A 19,288-nucleotide genomic window follows, 5' to 3' on the forward strand; every position below is an offset into this window, starting at 1 on the left:
ACCGCTGCCTACAACATGGGACTCACGACGGGGGACATGGACCCGTACAAAGCCGCGTCATATAACGTGCGGAAGGCGGTGAAAGAGGCGAAGCAGCGCTACGGGAGGAAACTAGAGTCACAACTCCAACAGAGTGACTCTAGGAGCCTGTGGCGGGGACTAAGGACAATAACGGATTATAAAGCACCAACAACCGGTATGACGAACACGGCCGTGACTCTGGCAGATGAGCTGAACACTTTCTATGCTCGCTTCGAGGCTGCAGCTAAGGACTCCAACGATGCTAGTGCTAGCGGCGCTAACGGCTGCAGACAGGAAGATACTGCCAGCACCGGAAACGTGCTCGTCATCTCCGAGCATGAAGTAAGGAGAGCCTTCAAGAGAGTGAACACCAGGAAAGCAGCAGGACCAGATGGCATCCCAGGTCGTATCCTCAGAGACTGCGCATACCAGCTAGCTCCTGTGTTCACTGAGATATTCAACATCTCTTTATCTCAGTCGGTGATCCCCACATGCTTCAAAGAGTCCATCATTGTTCCTGTCCCAAAGAAACCCCACCCTGCTTCTCTCAATGACTATCGCCCTGTAGCCCTCACCTCAGTAGTGATGAAGTGCTTTGAACGCCTGGTCAGAGACTTCATCATTTCTTCACTACCAGACACACTGGACCCACTACAGTTCGCTTACCGTCCAAATCGTTCCACAGACGATGCCATCTCTCATCTCCTCCACACATCACTTACTCACTTGGACACTAGAAGGGGGAATTATGTTAAAATGCTCTTCATAGACTACAGCTCTGCATTTAATACCATAATTCCCTCCACACTCACCACCAAGCTGGAGCATCTGGGACTCAGCTCATCTATGTGTCAGTGGATCTCCAACTTCCTAACTGGCAGACCACAGGCAGTAAGGATGGGCGGACATGTCTCAGCCTCCACCACTTTCAGCACTGGAGCCCCCCAGGGGTTTGTTCTGAGCCCCCTGCTGTACTCCCTGTACACATATGACTGTGTGGCCACTACCAGCTCCATCCCCATCATCAAGTTTGCTGACGACACCGTCGTGGTGGGCCTGATCTCTGACAACAACGAGACGCCCTACCTGAAGGAGATTAGGAATCTGGAGAACTGGTGCCAGAGGAACAACCTCCTTCTAAACGTCAGTAAGACAAAGGAGTTGATAGTGGACTTCAGCACTAAGCAGGAGAGGAACTACCAGACCCCCGTCATCAACGAGTGCCCAGTGGAGAGAGTGGACAGCTTCAAATACCTCGGAGTTCACATCACGCAGGACCTGTCATGGTCCTGTCACATCAACACCGTGGTGAAAAAGGCCTGTCAGCGTCTCTACCACCTCAGATGCTCGAGAGACTTCCGACTGCCCCCCAAGGTGCTCAGGAACTTTTACTCCTGCACCATAGAGAGCATCCTGATGGGAAACATCTTAACCTGGTTTGGGAACAGCACCATGCAGGACAGACGAGCTCTACAGAGGGTTGTGCGTTCAGCTGAGCGCACCAGCCGCTCAGAGCTCCCTGACCTGCACTCAATCTACAGCAGGCGGTGCTGGACCAAGGCCAGGAAGACCGTGAAGGACCTCAGCCATCCCAACAACAGACTGTTCTCTCTGTTGAGGTCAGGAAAGCGATTCCGCTCCCTGAAGACCAACACAGAGAGACTGAGGAGGAGCTTCTTCCCGCAGGCGATACGGTCTCTCAATCACACCACCACACAGTACTGACCCACATATATAGTTCTTACACACACACTGGACATTGTTTTCACTTCATCACTTAAACCACTTTAAGCATATTTGCACTGCACAAGACACTATATAATGTGGATTGCACAACACTGGACATTATATTCCTCATTTCCAGTTAATATTTGTACAGCTGCTGTTATTGTGTGTATATATATATTTATATTTATATTTCTTCATACATTCTTATATATTTCTATACTGTGTATTTTGCTGTACAGTTATTTTATTTTCAACTTTAATTTATATATTTTATCTTATTCTTCCCAGTTAAATTTACCCTTTACTCTTCATTCTAATTTGTGTTGTACAGTTATCTCATTCTTAACTTAATTTTTATATTTTATTTTATTTTATTCCTTCCTGGTTAAATTTACCCTTTTTTATTTTCATATTTATTTCCTATCTTATTCATAGCCTTCTCTTTTTTTCTTTAGGTCACGAGCAGTTGTGTAAGCATTTCACTGCATATCGTACTGTGTATGACTGTGTATGCGACAAATAAAATTTAAAATTTGAATTTGAAATTTGAATTTGAATTTCTTCATTTTCAGAAAGATTAAGAGGTGAAATTAAAAGAAAATGTGAAATTTACTTCTGTCCCAACATTTTTGGAGAGGGTTGCAGGCATCAATTTCTAAATGTGTTTATCAAATAGAAATGAGTTTGTTACTAAAAACACTGAAAATCTTTTCTCTGTTAATTTGCCTGTTAAATTAAAGTTAAAGTGAATTACCAAATTTTAGTTTTTATTGCAGTTTTAGAAAGTTTCCAAATGTTTTTGAAAATGGGGTTTGTAAAACATAGAGCATTATTAATATCGACATATATTTCTATCTATTCGTGTTATACAAAAAGGACTTGTATAGAACAGACATACAAACAAAAGGTTCTTGTATGAATGTGTGTGAATGAGGAAGTTTATATAAAACATTTTAAATGCTCAGGTCAATTACAAAAGCAACATATAAGAATCAGTTCATTTACACACTTCATATCAACATGTAACTTGTTATACTTGAAGGAGACGTCAAAGGCAGGAAGTATCTTGGTTTAGTGACTCTGGATGTTTACAGCTGTACAGAAGTTTAGCACTTTTTTCTAAACACAGTCCAAAGTAAAGCGCACATCAGCAGAGCTACTAATGCTGCTACTGCTGTCAGGACAATTATAATAATCTTCCAGTCTCTCTCTTCTTGTGATGGTGAAGCAGCTGCTGTAACAGACAAATAAAATGAGAACCATATTTGACATGAACAACACTTCATGTTTTTCAGTTGTTAATCACAATCATTGCACATAAAAGTTTAACAGACCATAAATATAAAAGTGATCATTCAGTTTTGACTTGTTAAAACTTACCAGTGACGTTGAGTCTACAGCTCGCAGAGCTGAGACCATAATCTGTGTTTACTTTACACTTGTATTGACCCAAGTCCTCAGTCCTGAGTCTGCACAGCTGGAGTCTGATTCGTCCTTCTCTGAGGGCGTCTTTGTCACCCTGAACTCGTCCTGAAAACTTTTCATCCTGAGACTCTAAGACTTCAGCACCATTGTGGACATGATACAGGAGTGAAGATTTATTACCAGTTATCAGGTCACAGTAAATTATTAGATATGTGGGGGATCTGCCTGTTTCTACTGTGAACGTCCACTCCAGTGTGATGTTGTGGTTCTCCTCTGCCTGATAGGAGATCTGAGTCACATTCACTACAAATGATCCTGTTGAGGAGACAGAGAGAGAACAGCAGACACTCTGAGAACTGGAACAAACCTGTTGTTGTGGTTTTAGTTTGAAATTTACTTTAAATTTTATGCAATCCATGAACTTCAAAAACAGAATGTTAGTGTGCTCTCTAAATCTTAATGATGCAGATGTTTTCTGAAGTTTACATAAAGGTTGATGTGAAGTTTTAGATGTGTTGCCTCAGATTTCACCACTCTCCTCTAAGTATTGAAATCTAAGTGGACAGTAAAGTATACAGCTTCTGCATGATGCATTGTTTGTAGCAAGATGACCACAAGGGGGCAGTATAGATCGTGTGCATTATGCTTTAAACAATGCCACTTTAACAGAATCACATAGAAATTACAGTATTGTCTGACACCACTGCTAACACCAAAGGAAGCAGAAATACTGCTTCCCCATTTAACCTGCATCTTGCGATGAGCGTACCAGTAAGAGAGAATCCTCACAGTGTATCCAGGTCATGGTCGGATTTATATTAGACTATTTTCCATAGTTACAGACAGACTTTAACATTATTTATCAACAATTTTACTACAGAATATTTTCTACAGTTTCCAGATAACATAATTGTAGTTTTGTTCACATTGAGTGAGAACTCATTTCTATCTGTTTAGTACTTTTACAATTATGACCAAAGGGTTTTGTTTTTAAATGAGCTCCTGTGAGTTTCCCTCTGTGGATAAATAAAGTGTTTATCTAAATACCTGCCTGTGTATGTGCAGTATTGTCCTCTTCTCTGTCATCTTCCTCAACTGAATGTATTTACATGGGAATCACATGCACAGCTACCATCAGTAACATGTACCGTACTCATTAATATGACACTGTAGTCTTGGCAATAACACAGAAAACAGCTACATTGACATGAATGTCTTACATCTTAATTCTGCTGCGAACACAAAAGATTATTCTGATTCATCATCTCCAAATTCCAGATAAATAATCACTTCTTTGTAGTCATTTCCACAAAGAATAAGGAACCTTTGCTTTCGGTGGTTCACCCAGGTTCCTGCTTTTTTGGGAAAAGGGGATCCAGCTACTACACAGAGGGTCACCAGTGATTCATGTTAAGCGTACAGAGCTGAGGGGATTTAAGGAGTGATGGTTGAAGTAAATGTAGATTTTCTATTATCAGAAGTGTCTGAAGGATAAATCAATAATAATAAACCTTTACAGCAGTTTGTCCATGTTTATCTGACACCGCTTTAAAGTCTTTTACAGCAGACTCTTCTCTTCACAGCTTCATTATACAAACTGTTATGTAAATGTGTGAGTACATTTACAAACTAACATCCACTTTCTCACATGACAGAAGAGTTTTGTTGACTGGAGACCTGCGTCCTCTCTGTGAGTGGCCCAACCTAAAGCAGCTCGAACATCTAACAGCATGTAAGAAATAAATCAATAGGATTTAAAATCAAACTCACCTGCACAGGTAAAGCCCACGAGGGAGACAGACAGTAAAGTCCAGCAGAGCCACGGAGATGTTACAGCAAACATGTTTCATGAAGCACACTCAAAGTGCACGATTCCCGTTATGTGGATTGTTAGTGAGGTTACTAACCTCAGGTTAGTCTATCTTCTAAAACCTTTACCACGCCCATTCTTGTTTTTGGATAAAGATGCTGTCAATCATTTGTGCCGCTGACACTGGTTGTGCCAACTGGGGGGAGGAGTTCTGTTGCTTCACCCTCAGTACCTCGCTTGTAATTGGAGAAGGGAACTTCTGCGTTATCCCGGTTGGCACAGCCAGTGTCAATGCTTGGCAGCAGGGGCGGATCTAGAGAACTTTAATTAGGGTGGCAAGGAAGCCAAATGGGGTGGCAAAATCAAAGCCAAACGCTGTGCAATATATTGAGTTTTAGAATTCATATTCAGTGTTAACTGTAACTATGCTCAAAGTGTTAATGCTATCTTATTGTATTAAACAACTCTGTCATATGCAAAACCAGAGTGGCACTTGGGGTGGCAAGAGATCATTTTAGGGTGGCACTGGCCACTCCATCCCACCCTTCTAGATCTGCCCCTGCTTGACAGCAAACTTATCCAATAATAACCATGTTACCTTTCAGTGACATTTTGCTGTTTGCATGGCAGAGAGAGCTCAGACATATACAGTAAAAAAAAAAAAAAGCAAAAAAAAGCAAAAGCATAGCTGTGGTTACAAAAACTCCCAGCAGTTTAATTTTTTCTATCATTGGTGGCACCACATCTAAAACACTGGAACAAAACCACAAACCAATTAATGCACAAGCATAAATAATGGCGATGACTTCATAAAGTAGGTCCACAGCAGGAGGATAGTGATCCAGGGAGCCACTGGTGTTTAAATATTTTTGTCAGGAAATCAAAGGAGTTTCTCAAAATGTGTTCACCGTTCTTTGTAATTTGATGCAGACCTATCAATAATCTGATTGGTTGACTTTGCTGTTAAATGTCTCCATAGATTTCTCCTCACAGATTGATAGTAATCGATCTCAATATTCACATAGAGGAGCTTTGATAAATGCAGGATCACAAAAATAAATAAATATAAGGGAAATTAGAGAAAACACTTTTTTAAAAGGAGAGCAGAGATCTCATTTCCTTCTCTGCCTTTGACCACAGGATTCATTCTTCCCCAGTCCCTCCTCATGAAAGAGACGCACTGACAATGTTTTTCTTCCTACTTTCTCTCCAGGTCAGCTGAACTGTCTCAGCAGATGGCAGCACAGGCCATGATTGAACCTGCAGTCAGATTAACCTGGTGCTACTTACCAACACTCACTTTTCCTAAATCAGCTAAACCAACTTCTGCTTTCAGGTTACATCTCACCTGTCATCGTCATCATACTATTATATTATCGGTAGCATTGTTCACTTTTGGTATTTCAACAAAAACAAACAAAAAATTTCCTTCATAGATTTATTGACTGTTAAAGAAAACCTCCTGATATAAACATTAGAGTTTGAATGATGTGTTTTGAATTCTTGGATGATTTTCATTTGTAAAACTTTCTCAGAGCTCCAAAAACTGATTAATATATGAGGGACTTCCTGATTTAAAGTTTGTAGGTTTGTAGCGCCCTCTGAGTTCCACCAGAGGGCGCTTTAATGCAAACAGTCTGAAACGTTTGAATTCAGGTTTCTTGGGAAAGAGTTTATACATATACACCGATTAGGTATAAGATTACAGTCAAATGACTAATATTGTGTTGGTTTCTGTTCTGCTCAATTTATTTAGAAGCTGCTTTTCTGTTTTCTCAGGTGTCCTGCTGGATCAGTGCCAAACAGCAAACATCCCTCCTGTTCATGAAACACAGTGAAACACCAGATTATTATCTGCACAATCATTTAAAGCACTTGTTGAAAATGTCTGACAGACCAGAACTAATGATCAGTTCAGATAGGCCGTTTTCTTCCACTTAGTGCGGTACTGTGGTGAAGTTTACAGTGATGTTTTTAACAGTTAAAAAAAGTGTAGCAGCTGTAAATTTATATTAACCGTGTGATGGTGTTTAGCTTCACTATCAGAGGCTAATTTAAACCTGACTATGGTGGAAAATCAGTGATTACAGCTGTGAACATCTGTTTATATCATGTTGAATTCAGTCGTGTGTGTCGCACAGTGTTTCATACATCTTTTGACAAACAGTGTCACTAAATTATCCGTGGTCTGTGCGGATCATTCCCTGTCAGACAGCAGAGGAAACAAAATCAGCCTGAATCAAGAAGCTGCTTTCAACACAGAACATAGATGAGGTCACACAGCTCCAAAAAGTCAAATTACAGTTTTAAAATAGCCAATTTTTGCCTGAATTAAGAGAGTTTCTTCAACTCATAGCACAGGTAACGGGTTAAAAAAAATATATCAAGGTTTCCTTTGTTGCAGTCGTAGTGCTGATAAACACGAGTGTGGATTTTTGTCTTTTTATTGCAGTTATGTACTTGTATCTAACGGCGACGGGCCAGTGGCGCAATGGATAACGCGTCTGACTACGGATCAGAAGATTCTAGGTTCGGCTCCTGGCTGGCTCGAAATCATTTTAGGGCACAGAGTGGTAGAGTGGTCACCCCGTGATCGGAAGGTCGGGGGTCTGAATCCACTGAACTGCTACCCTGAGGTACCCCAGAGCACAGTACCATCTCTACACACTGCTCCCTGGTGCTCCTGCTTAGTGGCGGCCCACTGAGTGAATGGTAGAGAGAGAAATTTCCCCACCAGGACTGATAAGATAGATAGATAGATAAAACTTTATTAATCCCTCGGGTGGGTTCCTCTGGGAAATTTGTTTTCCAAAAAGCACAGCACCGACAGAAGTTACAGAGTTAAGAATATTATATATATATATATATATATATATATATATATATATATATATATATATATATATATATATATATACATACACACACATATAAATACAAAGACATATATAGATAAAATATACAAAGGGGATAAATAGAATAAATAGGAATAAAAATAAAAATAAAAAATACAAGTGAATTGCACATTTCAAGTATGGAGTCTATTGCACCGCTGATTATTAACAAAAGTATTGCACAAAAGGTAATTGCACAGTGAAGTGAAGAGGCACTACAGCTCAGTTGTCCCCCCTCCTTTGTCCTCCTGTTTCCCCTCCCTCTCCCCTCCAGAGAGGAGTTAAACAGTTTGATGGCGTGTGGGACAAAAGAGTTTTTAAGTCTGTTGGTTCTTGTCTTTGGGAGAAGCAACCTGTCACTGAACAGACTCTTCTGGTTGTTTATGGCCGTGTGCAGAGGATGCCCAGCATTGTCCATAATTTCCAGCAATTTCTTTAGTGTCCTTTTCTCTGCCACTGACACCAGAGTGTCCAGCTTCATGCCGACCACAGAGCCAGCCTTCCTGATCAGTTTTTCCAGCCTGGATGAGTCCTTCTTTGCTGTGCTGCTCCCCCAGCACACCACAGCATAGAAAAGTACTCCAGCAACCACTGACTGGTAAAACATCCTCAGGAGCTTCCTGCAGATGTTAAAAGACCTCAGCCTCCTGAGGAAGTACAGTCGGCTTTGGGCTTTTTTGTACAGGTGCTCTGTGTTGCATGACCAGTCCAGTTTATTTTCCACCCACAGCCCGAGGTACTTGTACTTGTTGACCACCTCCACCTCCTCCCCCTCTATCTGAACCGGCAGTGGACCTGCTCTGGACCTCCCAAAGTCCACAACCAGTTCCTTAGTCTTTGAAGTGTTGAGTTGCAGGTGGTTTGTGTGACTCCATGCGACAAAGTTCCTCACCAGACTTCTGTACTCCTCTTCCTGGTCATCCCAGATACACCCCATGATGGCTGTGTCATCTGCAAACATCTGAATGTGGCATAATTCAGAGTTGTAGCAGAAGTCAGAGGTGTACAGGGTGAAGAGAAGAGGGGACAGCACAGTTCCCTGTGGTGCTCCTGTGCTGCTGACCCCAGTGTCAGACGTGATGTCCTTCAGCCTGACGTACTGTGACCTGTCGGTGAGGTAGTCGGAGATCCAAGCGACCAGGCAGGGGTCCACCTCCATCCTGTTCAGTTTCTCCTGGAGCAGACAGGGCCGGATGGTATTAAAGGCACTGGAAAAGTCAAGAAACAAGATCCTGACTGTGCCTTTTCCCCCATCCAGGTGTGAGTGGGCTCTATGCAGGAGGTACAGGATGGCATCCTCCACTCCGACACCCGCCTTGTAGGTGAACTGTAGTGGGTCCTGGGCATGTTGTACCTGTGGTCGGAGGAGGTTGAGGAAGAGCCGCTCTAGAGTCTTCATAAGATGTGATGTCAGTACCACCGGTCGGAAGTCATTCAGCTCATTGGGCCGGTTCCTTTTGGGGACCGGGACGATGCAGGATGTCTTCCAGAGGGCGGGCACTCTCCCCAGTCGCAGACTGAGATTGAAGACTCGTTGTAGCGGCTCCCCAAGTTCAGCAGCACACGCCTTTAGCATCCTAGGACACAACTTGTCCGGACCAGCTGCCTTTCTGGGGCGAAGCTTCCTCAGTTGTCTCCTGACCTGATCCACTGTGACACTGGGAGATGATTGGAAGGAGGGGGGGGGGGGGGGAAGATGTCCTGCTGCTGAGAGAGGGATTGGAGGAGGGGGGTGTCATCATAGTGTCAGGAAGGGGGGGAAGCAAGGGAGGTAGGAGAGTGGAGAGAGGGCTCTGTAGTAAAGGTGAGGGTGAGGGTGAGGGGGTTGTGGGCTGGTCAAACCTGTTGAAGAAGTTGTTGAGTTTGTTTGTCTTCTCCACAGTCCCCCCCACTGTGCTGTTCTTGGTGTTGTGGCCTGTGATGGTTTTCACACCATTCCAGACCTCCCTCATATTGTTCCTCTCCAGCTTCTGCTCCACCTTCCTCCTGTAGGTGTCCTTTGCTTCCCTCAGGCAGCGTTTCACCTCCCGCTGTGCTGCTTTCATCTCCTCCTTCACTTTGCTCCTGAAAGCCTTCTTCTTCATGTTGAGGACAGCTTTGACTTCCTGTGTTACCCTGTGTTACCCTAATATAAATGATATGTATATGATAAAGTATACATTACTATATTTAATAAAGGCTTGTGTGGTCACACCCACACTGAAAGTATTTGCTGTCTTTAGATTATTTTATTTTTATTTTTTAAAGAAAATCTTTAACTTACATCAAAAGTCCTGCAATAACATATCAACCACGTGTCACGGGAGGTTGCTAAAGCTCCATGTTTGATTAGGCAGTTTTAAACTAAATACCCATCCTGACACAATCCCAGAGAGGTTTAGTGTCTATAGCTGGAATCAAACAAACAACCTTTCATTTGCTAAGCATGAAGCCACATTTATATTAAGTTATTATAAGCAAAACAAAATAATTTTATGAAATGCCATTTAATTATTTTGCAAACAGCATCTGTCTACAAAGAAAGGTGCTCTGATGCTTCCAGTCAGCAGAATGGACCAATCACGTTTCTGTAACCAACCAGAGGAAATCTGCTGCTGGTGTTGAATAAAGTTCCTCATATGTTACTGTTACTACATCTACACCAAAACAACAAGCTGAGAGCAGAGGGTGGAGGAGCAGACAGTTAAAAGTGACACAGACGTCTGAATAAAAGAGGCTCCGTACCTCTGACTGACTGGAATCGTGACAAATGTTTGTGTGGGTGTGTGCAGTCTATTCTGTGCGTTTACTCTGTTGTATTTCCTCATCGCTGCAGCTCATCATCATCACCACACAGTCATTGTGAGTCTCCTTCATGATGAAGAGGATTCTCATGGGCTTGTTGTGGATGTTTGCTTCTTGGTGTGATCAGCCATCGTTAGAGATCAACAAACATCAACATCATCCTGCACTAACAGTAGTAAAGGCTGCAGCCATTGACAAAGCTCTGTCCTTTGAGTCACACTTTGATGCTCAGTGAAAAAGGTCCAACAGTGACTGTACTTTTTAAAAGAGGTTTTAATGTTTCATGTGAAATTATCCCCTTTAATAAAATTTCTATTGAATCTGTTTTAATGTTTTGCATCATTGCTTTGTACAGTAATTTGTCTTTGACCAATAAGACCAGACTTAGTAAACTGGTTAAAGTGGCTGGTCATTTTCAGGGAGGTCTCAGGTTCAGTTTGTGGACTTTTATAACAGGCAGGTGCTGAGGAAGGCGACCTGTGTGATTATATGTTCAGACCATCCTCTCTTTAATGATTTTCAGCTGCTTCCCTCAAGTCGTCGGTATAAAGCATCCGCAGTGAAGACCAAGAGACATTAAGTGTCTTTTATAGCTGCTGCTGTTTCCATGATCAATAACTCTGAACTGTAAGTGTTGTTGCCATCTACAAGACTTTGTTGATGCTACTGGTGAAATTTGGACTGTTCTCTTTTGTTTCTTTGTTTTCTTGTGTTGTATGATGTGTGGACACTGCAAACCAGTTTCCCATTGGGGACAATAAATATTTCTTTGACCATCAAGCTGTTTAGGATTCAGGTGATTCTTTCACATTTCACTGGTTATTTTAAGGGATTAGTTAATCAGTAACCTGTCACTTGTGAGGCAAATGTATTAATCACTACACAGCTGTTTTAGATATGAATGTAAAAAATAACCCATTTAAAACCTTTAATGACACAAAGATGATTGTGCATGACCCAGAAAGATTATCAGAAGCTTTACTGCAGTGAGTTAGTAGCAACAAATGAACTCAATACACGTGAAACAGCTGGACCTTTAGGCCTTCTGGAGGTCAGAGGTCACATTCAAATACTGTGAGGCTTTTTTCTTTTACAGTGTAAAACCACAGCATAACAGCTCAGAGTAATCAGAGGATCACGCAGTCTAAAAGATGCAAAATTGTGAATTCACCGTCAAGATTAAAACATTCTGTGTTTGTTTGAAGTCACGACCCTTTCAGCTTGTTTGTGGCCAAAAGTTTCCAACAACAGATTTGTTTTTATTATTTACTTTTATTTTTTTGCAAATGTTTCTGCATAAAGTTTTTAACTAACATCAGTTCTTTTCATAAATACAAAATAGTCATAACGTTTTACATTTTTAAACCTTTAAATACCAGTTTGTTTGTACAATGCAGTTGTTCGAAAACAACCTCAAAACTCGCATTTTGATATATTTGCAGTGCTGTTGGAATTTCTTGTATTAATAATAGTAGAGTCTGGTACATGTAATTGATTCACATCAACACTGATTATTATGCAAAGTTATTTTGGTGCAGGGAGAGAAAAAACATAAAAAACTTCCTCTCAGTTTGTTCGTGGCCAAAAATGGCCACCCCACATTTACGTTTGCAAAATGCTACGAAATGTATATATATTAAAACTAAATTCCACTTTCATTGACTTGATTGTTTAAATTAGCATCAGTGCTGGTCATGAAAATCAAAATTCCATTCAAATTCAGAATTTTAACCCTTTCAACACCAGTTGGATCACATAGGGGAGACCGGGGATAGTTGTACCGTGGGTCAGTTGTAACACTTCGAATTTCTCCAATCAGGGCTAAGTTTCAAATGATGTGACTCATCCTGTGCATGCCCAATTCAGTTCTGCTATCACATGTGAAAAATCAGCACATTTTGTCAAACACAGATAATTTAACACGAAAAAAAGTAATTTGTATGCCAAAAAGTACGTTTTTCTACTTTATTTCAATTTCTAATAGCATTATCTGCTTTGCAGTTAAACTCATCAAACTTAAATTATGTTATTTGTATGTCTATGGGGATATATTCTGTGTAGGTCTTTAGTGCTAATGTTTTAGCTGTTGGCTGCAATGTTAGCTAGTTCATGGCTATAGGAGTCTGGGTCAGTTGTAACAGCAACAGTCTGGGTCAGTTGTAACAATAATGCAGATGTTACAACTTACCACACTATTACTTTAACTTATATTAAACAAGTTGGGGCAACGACATCAGCAGAGAGAGGTTCACTGGTCGCTTTTGTATATGCGGTTAATGCCATTGGCAACACAATTCCTCCACTGTTTGTGTTCCCACACATACATTATGCAGACCACTGTGTCAGAGATGGACCAGTAGGAAGTATTGGTAGTGGAAATAAATCAGGATGGGTGCAAGAAACAGATTTCCTCCTCTATCTGAAGCACTTTGCAAACCACACCAAGGTAAGCCATGATAAAAAGTAATGGAATTGCGATGCTGGTGAACAACTACATTTTTTCAGCTTCATTGTTATGTTTAAAATTGGTGCAAGCGTTGTAGGTTATAATGCCCACTGAGCCAATGAGGCCAAACTCAAGGAAGACCAACCAAAATTAATGAAATATTCAGTTGCAGAAAATTCCATAATTAGTCTTTTTGGGGGGTTGGCATATGTTCAAAAGCTAGATTTCTGCATTCTGTCACACACACACAGCTACATAAATGGCTCTAAGTGCATTCATGTGTTGAATAAACAAAGATTACATGTTAATGTTTTGTTAGTACCCTTATTTCATTGTGTTACATTTCACCCCAGGATATGTTACAACTAACCCAGACTATGGGGTTAATTGTAACATTTCACTCTTTGTGTTTGCGACCATACCATGCAATGGGTAATTGTACTGCAGAGAAAATAGCCGCACTATTTAATAGCCGAGACATGTAAATACTTTGCATTACATTTTGAATCCACTACCTTAAAAGAGCTCCAATTTACAGACAGAAATGTCAAAAATGTTACAACTATCCCCGGTCTCCCCTAATTGTTGTAATTTACAAAGAGATAAAATCCTTATTTTTCCCCAAAATAATACATGCAATCTGATTTATTTTCTTGTAATCATTGCTGTTAAACGTATAGCAATAATTAACGGTATCAATGATTTTTTCCTCTAACTACCTCACACCTCCGTGTCTGGGGCCCGAAAAGGTTCAAACGAGATACCCCGCGGCCTTCTGCTTTTCAACAGCCCCGCATCCCCCACCCGCTGAGGAAGCCTTCGATTGAAACAATCGCTGATTTCTAAATGGGCAGAACAATGAAGGTTTTTTTTCTAAACGCTGAACGTTATTTGCAGTAGCCTACTCTGTTTACAAACTGACGTGCTCCGTCTACCTATTGATCACGATTCCGAAATTTAAACTCTCATGAGAAGCCGTGAAACACGAGTTTTCCCATGCAGAAGAAAGTCCTATTAGAACCGTTTTATTTATTTATTTAAAATAAATAAATAAATAAAATGAACGCATCACCTAAAGATAGGAAACCCACGCAGATCTGTAGAATGAGGCGTGGTTAAATTCGCGGATGGTGTGATCGTGAGGGCAGTTGTGAAGTGCTGAGGAAAATACCGTGTGTCTGATGAGGTGTTTTATATGTAGATGGACTTGGTTTCAGTTGGCCTCTGACATGCAGAGATAAAGAGCAGGCTGTAAAGAAAAAAAAAAGGTGGAAACTATGGAGGTGCAGTTAGGGAGTGCACCTTTCTATGTGAACATTGTGTTTTGGGATGCTCGTGATAAGGAAACAGCATGTATTGTTTTTTATGACTAATCATTGAGTCTTACTGTTGCAGGAATTAAGATAAAATAACCTTTATTAATCCCACGCGTGGGAAATTTGTTAGCTTATAGAAATTATAGGGTTAGTTGCATTAAAGGAACATTGACGAGGTGTGAATATGTGTTTTTTTTTTAGAAGTATCACAAGAAAAGTTTATTTCTAAAGGGATAAATGTTATTCTGTTTAAAAACTACAAGGCTCTGTCTCTTATGGAGCGCAAAAGAAAGTGAAATGCTCCTAAACTAGTTACACTAAATAATCTATGTAGGCTGCGACATATGCGTTCCTTAAAAACAGTTTAATTAAAAAACATAATGGTTTCATTAAATTAAACGCAAATGAAACACTTATGAACGAGGGGGTGATGCGATCATTTTATTTAAAAATCGGGATTTCGGAATGTTGATCCAATAGGGAGACAGAGCCTGCTAGTTTTTTAACGCAATAGGTGATCACAAATAACATTCAGCCCCTTTAGAAAATAATGCTGCAGCCAGTATCGCTCTTCAAACCAATTATGTTTTAATCACACTAATTTTGTGATGTCTCAGCATGATGCACATATTTTTATTTATTTAAAAAACGGCTCAAACTGGAATTCTTCTGTACGGTTTCCGAGCCTGCTATTTTTTTAACGCAATGGGTGATCACAAATAACATTCATCCCATTAAGAAATAAATGCTGCAGTGATACTTCTAAAAACCAGTCGCACACGCCCCATCCATCTCTCAACAGCTGGCTAATTGTTTGAATTTGTTCAGGAACGCAAAAGCCCACCGCGTAATTGTTGTGATTTCTTAGGAAAAGGTAAAAGCCGACAGTTGTAGCTACCTGTGGAGCGGGGACCCCGCCTATTGTCTGAAGTGGCCTGTATCGGCTCTTTTGTAATTCCTCGAGAAGGCAAAAGCTGCACAGATGTACCAGGCGCCAGGGTAGCTGCTATTGTCTGTAGCCATTATCAGTGGCTCCTTATCTTGGCCAGTTGCGAGCCCCACCCTCATTGTTTTAAACTTGCACAACAAGCTGATGCTTGTAGGTGTATCGATCCCAGACTTATCGGCACCATCTATTGTTTTTGGAAACACCCATCCTATATAAAGCTCCCTCAGAGCCCGAAACTCTGACATTTTCGCGTCAGGATCCTGCAGCGGAGCAGACCATTTTCTTTACGATCATCAACACGAACATAGGTCTTTATAACGCGGACATCGTAAACGGTAAGCACAACAAACCTATTATTGCATTTTTAAAGGTTTTATATTAACATATTATAGGATATTCAAACTATTTTATTTTTTTCTAAAACAAAAGCTTAATTTTTCGGAGAACGGCGGAGGACCTGCTTCTTCAGAAACGGCTTTACAGCAGGAACGAGTTCTCTAACAGGAACAAGTTGTGTACAGAATTACGGGATTTTTAAACTCTTGTATGTTTAAAACGCATGTTTGTTTTAAAGTATGTAATAACAACGTTTTTTTTCTCTGATTTGTTCCAGGATTAACAAACTGAGCAGAAAAACATTCAGACACCGTGACCACAGAGTCAAACCTTACAACAGGTGTGTATAAACTGTCTGTATAGACGTGTATTTTAAAAAAGGGGGGTGTAATAATTACAAATGTTCTAAGACTGACCGTTTTACACCTGCAGAGCTACGCCAAAGCACCGTGTGAGTGCAGAAGCAGGGCCGCCAGGAATAACGCACAATACAAGGTAAGCATGGGCATTTATAAATAAAATACATTTTAAAAAAGAGACACGCTTATTCTGTTTGAAACGGCTAGAGGCGTACATAAAATGTTTTAACACGTGTCTATCTTCACAGACTGCAGTTCTTCCTGTGTTGAACCGTTCTTCAACAAACCAGCAACACCCGCGAGTGAGTGGCTGCCTCGTGATTTCAGTCATGTCTTTGGGTGCATCAGATTTCGATCTAGGTCACATACCCACCACACCAGAATGTATCCGAAGTAGTGACGATTCACACATAGATTTTGAAGAAGGTGGCAGAACAGACTCTCAAGTACCAGCGGCGTGTGGCGCTTGCATGAACGTTGCAGACGCACAGCCTGCTGAACAGAGTCATACAGATCAAATACTTGATAAATTACGGTCGATTGAAGCTAAACTCGACCAACACCACCAAGCCTGTACGGCACACATGCAAGAAATAACCGATGCTCTAACTGGGATTACAAGCAAAATGTGTACTGTATTAGACATGTTCACCAGAAGTCTAATGCATGATCTGACTTTTAAAACCCAGACCATGGACCCTCCTAATAAATTATTTAAACGTAATGACGGTACCTCCACTCCTGCTAGACGGGATGACTTTGAGGCTTTTATACGGTGGTCTGAAGAAACAAACAAGAAATTTGACAATATTCTTGCAAGACTTAATAGTGTGCCTGCATCAACATCTGCAACATCTACAAAACCTTGTCCAACTCATTCTGAGCCTGTTGTTACTGATGCTAACTGTATTGCTGCGGATGCTGGTGATTTCTGATGCACAACCTAGCGGGGTTACCTCTGCTGCTGCTGTTGCTATTGAGACTGTTACTGCTTCTACTAATGCTTTTGCCTCACCAGCTCGCAGCTGTGCACCCGTCACACTTAGAAGTCAAAGTACACATTAGCCATACTTACAAAAAAACATGTTTTATTTCATTTAGAAGTGAGATTCTAAGTTGTAAGAAGAAATCTTATGCTCAGCCAGGAGCTCCCTTTCACAATGCTGAGGTATCAAATCCATGATCCAACAGATGGTTTGTCACATGCAGGCGAGAAGAGCAAGCCACCCCTTACTTACACAACCTCACACACTCTAGATTTTTGAAGTTTTTGTGTACAACGGTTTAGCTACAGATATAACTTCTACTTTTGATAAAGATCACTCCCTCTGCATATTTCTTAAGAAATGAAGCGTCTTTACTGGGATATTTATTGTCAAACTATGCGATTTTCCAAATGTGTGTGGAGTAAAATGTTGTGACCAAGAAGCATTCAGGGTTAACAACACAAACTGTTTTGATAGCAGAAACAGTCTGCCTTATAGTTCCCACACTTTACCGCTAGTTTTACAAACACATTCTTCTTCATGTCTGTTTAATTGTTTTTTTTATTTTTAATTTTTTTTATTGAACTGATTTTCAATAGTACAACCAACGTCTAACTTTTCTTTGCTCCCCTGTGTAAATGCAAGAATTTGGCAGGCTTTATTGAAACTGTCACAATTTAACACTCAATGCCATAAACAGAGTTGATCCATGTTTCTATGGAAAGTGTTTCATGCATCAGCAGCTTAGAAAATCACTTTTAAAGTGTAGAACATGATCTCTCCAGCAAACTGACAATCACCTCTAAACAAGGGGGGTTAGTTTAGTTTAGGGGTTTTGTTGTTGTTGTTGTTGTTTTGACAAACTGTAAGTAAGTTCAATATCGGACAATGTGGCTAACAGCCTTGGAAATGCTTTACATGAAATAAAACTTTTTAGAAAGCAAGAACAAATGTAACAATCTGTTTTACCTGAATCAAATGTATTAGTTTACTTGAAATAAAACTTATTTTGGAAACCCTGTACATGAAGCAAATGTGTTGTAATACATTTATTTTCTCATGTAATACATGAGAAAATAAATCCCTGTGTAGTTTAAAAAAACTTTAATTTAATCAAACTGAAATGTTGCTGAACTCTGATGGACGCGTTTTTTACTTTCTCTTGTGATTTTCAAAGGAGATCTTCAGCAAGTGGATTTTGCTACCACAGTCTTGTTGACAAAGTAAAAAAACAGAGTTTTTCATCGTTGCTGAACTCCATCAGAGTTCAGCATCATTTAAGTCAAAATTTCATTCAAATTCATAATTTTAACCCTTTAAATAGCAGTTAGATCACATAATTATAATGATTTACAAAGATATAAAATCCTCTATTTTTTCCCAAAATAATACATGCAATCTGATTTATTTTCTTACCATCATTGCTGCTAAATGTATAACAATAATTAACAGTATCAATGATTTTTATGCATTATTATTGTTTTGTGCAGTGACAGAAAAACAGTAAAACTCCATCTCAGCTTGTTTTTGGGGAAAAAAAAGCATGTTTATGCTCACAAAATGCTATAAAATTAATATATACTCAAATATTTTTCTACTTTGAACAACTTGATTTTTTAAATTAGCACCGGCCCTGCGTCTGTTCCCGCTGAGGACTCTGCAGTGCCATACCAGCACTTCTTTGTCTTCGCTAGTGGCTCCGAGTGTCCAGTCGTCTGTCTCCACTGGAGTTTCCAGGAGTCACTCCAGCCACTTTTTCCTGCTGTTCATATGATTCAGTGTATTAAACTCTCCTCCGAGAATCCCACTCTTTTCCAGAGGATCCTTTTGATTGCATTGATTTTAATTGGATTGAAAAAAGTTTCATACAAGAAGTCATTTTAGTGTCAATGCTGCATGAATCTGTCAGCTGGAGTTACAGGATACCTTCTGGATACTTACAGGATACTTACAAAACACTTCATCTCATTACAAAACACAAGCCTCGCTTAATTAACTTTTTCTTTTACAGTGTAAAAACCACAGCATGGGTCAGATCAGTACAAAGTAAAGTAAGACTAAATACTTGAAAAGTATTTTTGAAAAGTACAGAAGAGAAAAAAAGTGTGTTTTTCTGATTAAATAAACACTATACCAATATAAATAATTACATTTATACATTATATATAACAAGCATAGTTTTATTTTCAGATTTGACTTTTTTCAAGACTGAAACAGGAAACTGATTTTGATTT

General features: G+C 40.1%; 1 protein-coding gene and 1 non-coding gene across 5 annotated transcripts in view; one reads left to right on the forward strand and one right to left on the reverse strand.

Annotated features, from left to right (window-relative positions):
• LOC146521491 (hepatitis A virus cellular receptor 2-like) overlaps nucleotides 1-19,288 on the reverse strand; it is a 248,697-nt gene that overhangs the window by 214,395 nt on the left and 15,014 nt on the right. The window lies entirely within an intron of this gene.
• On the forward strand, nucleotides 7,462-7,534 carry trnar-acg (transfer RNA arginine (anticodon ACG)). Its single transcript has one exon. It is a non-coding gene; the product is annotated as a tRNA-Arg (tRNA).

The sequence above is a fragment of the Neolamprologus multifasciatus genome, chromosome 3, assembly GCF_963576455.1.
Source record: "Neolamprologus multifasciatus chromosome 3, fNeoMul1.2, whole genome shotgun sequence".
NCBI classification, from domain to species: Eukaryota; Metazoa; Chordata; class Actinopteri; order Cichliformes; family Cichlidae; genus Neolamprologus; species Neolamprologus multifasciatus.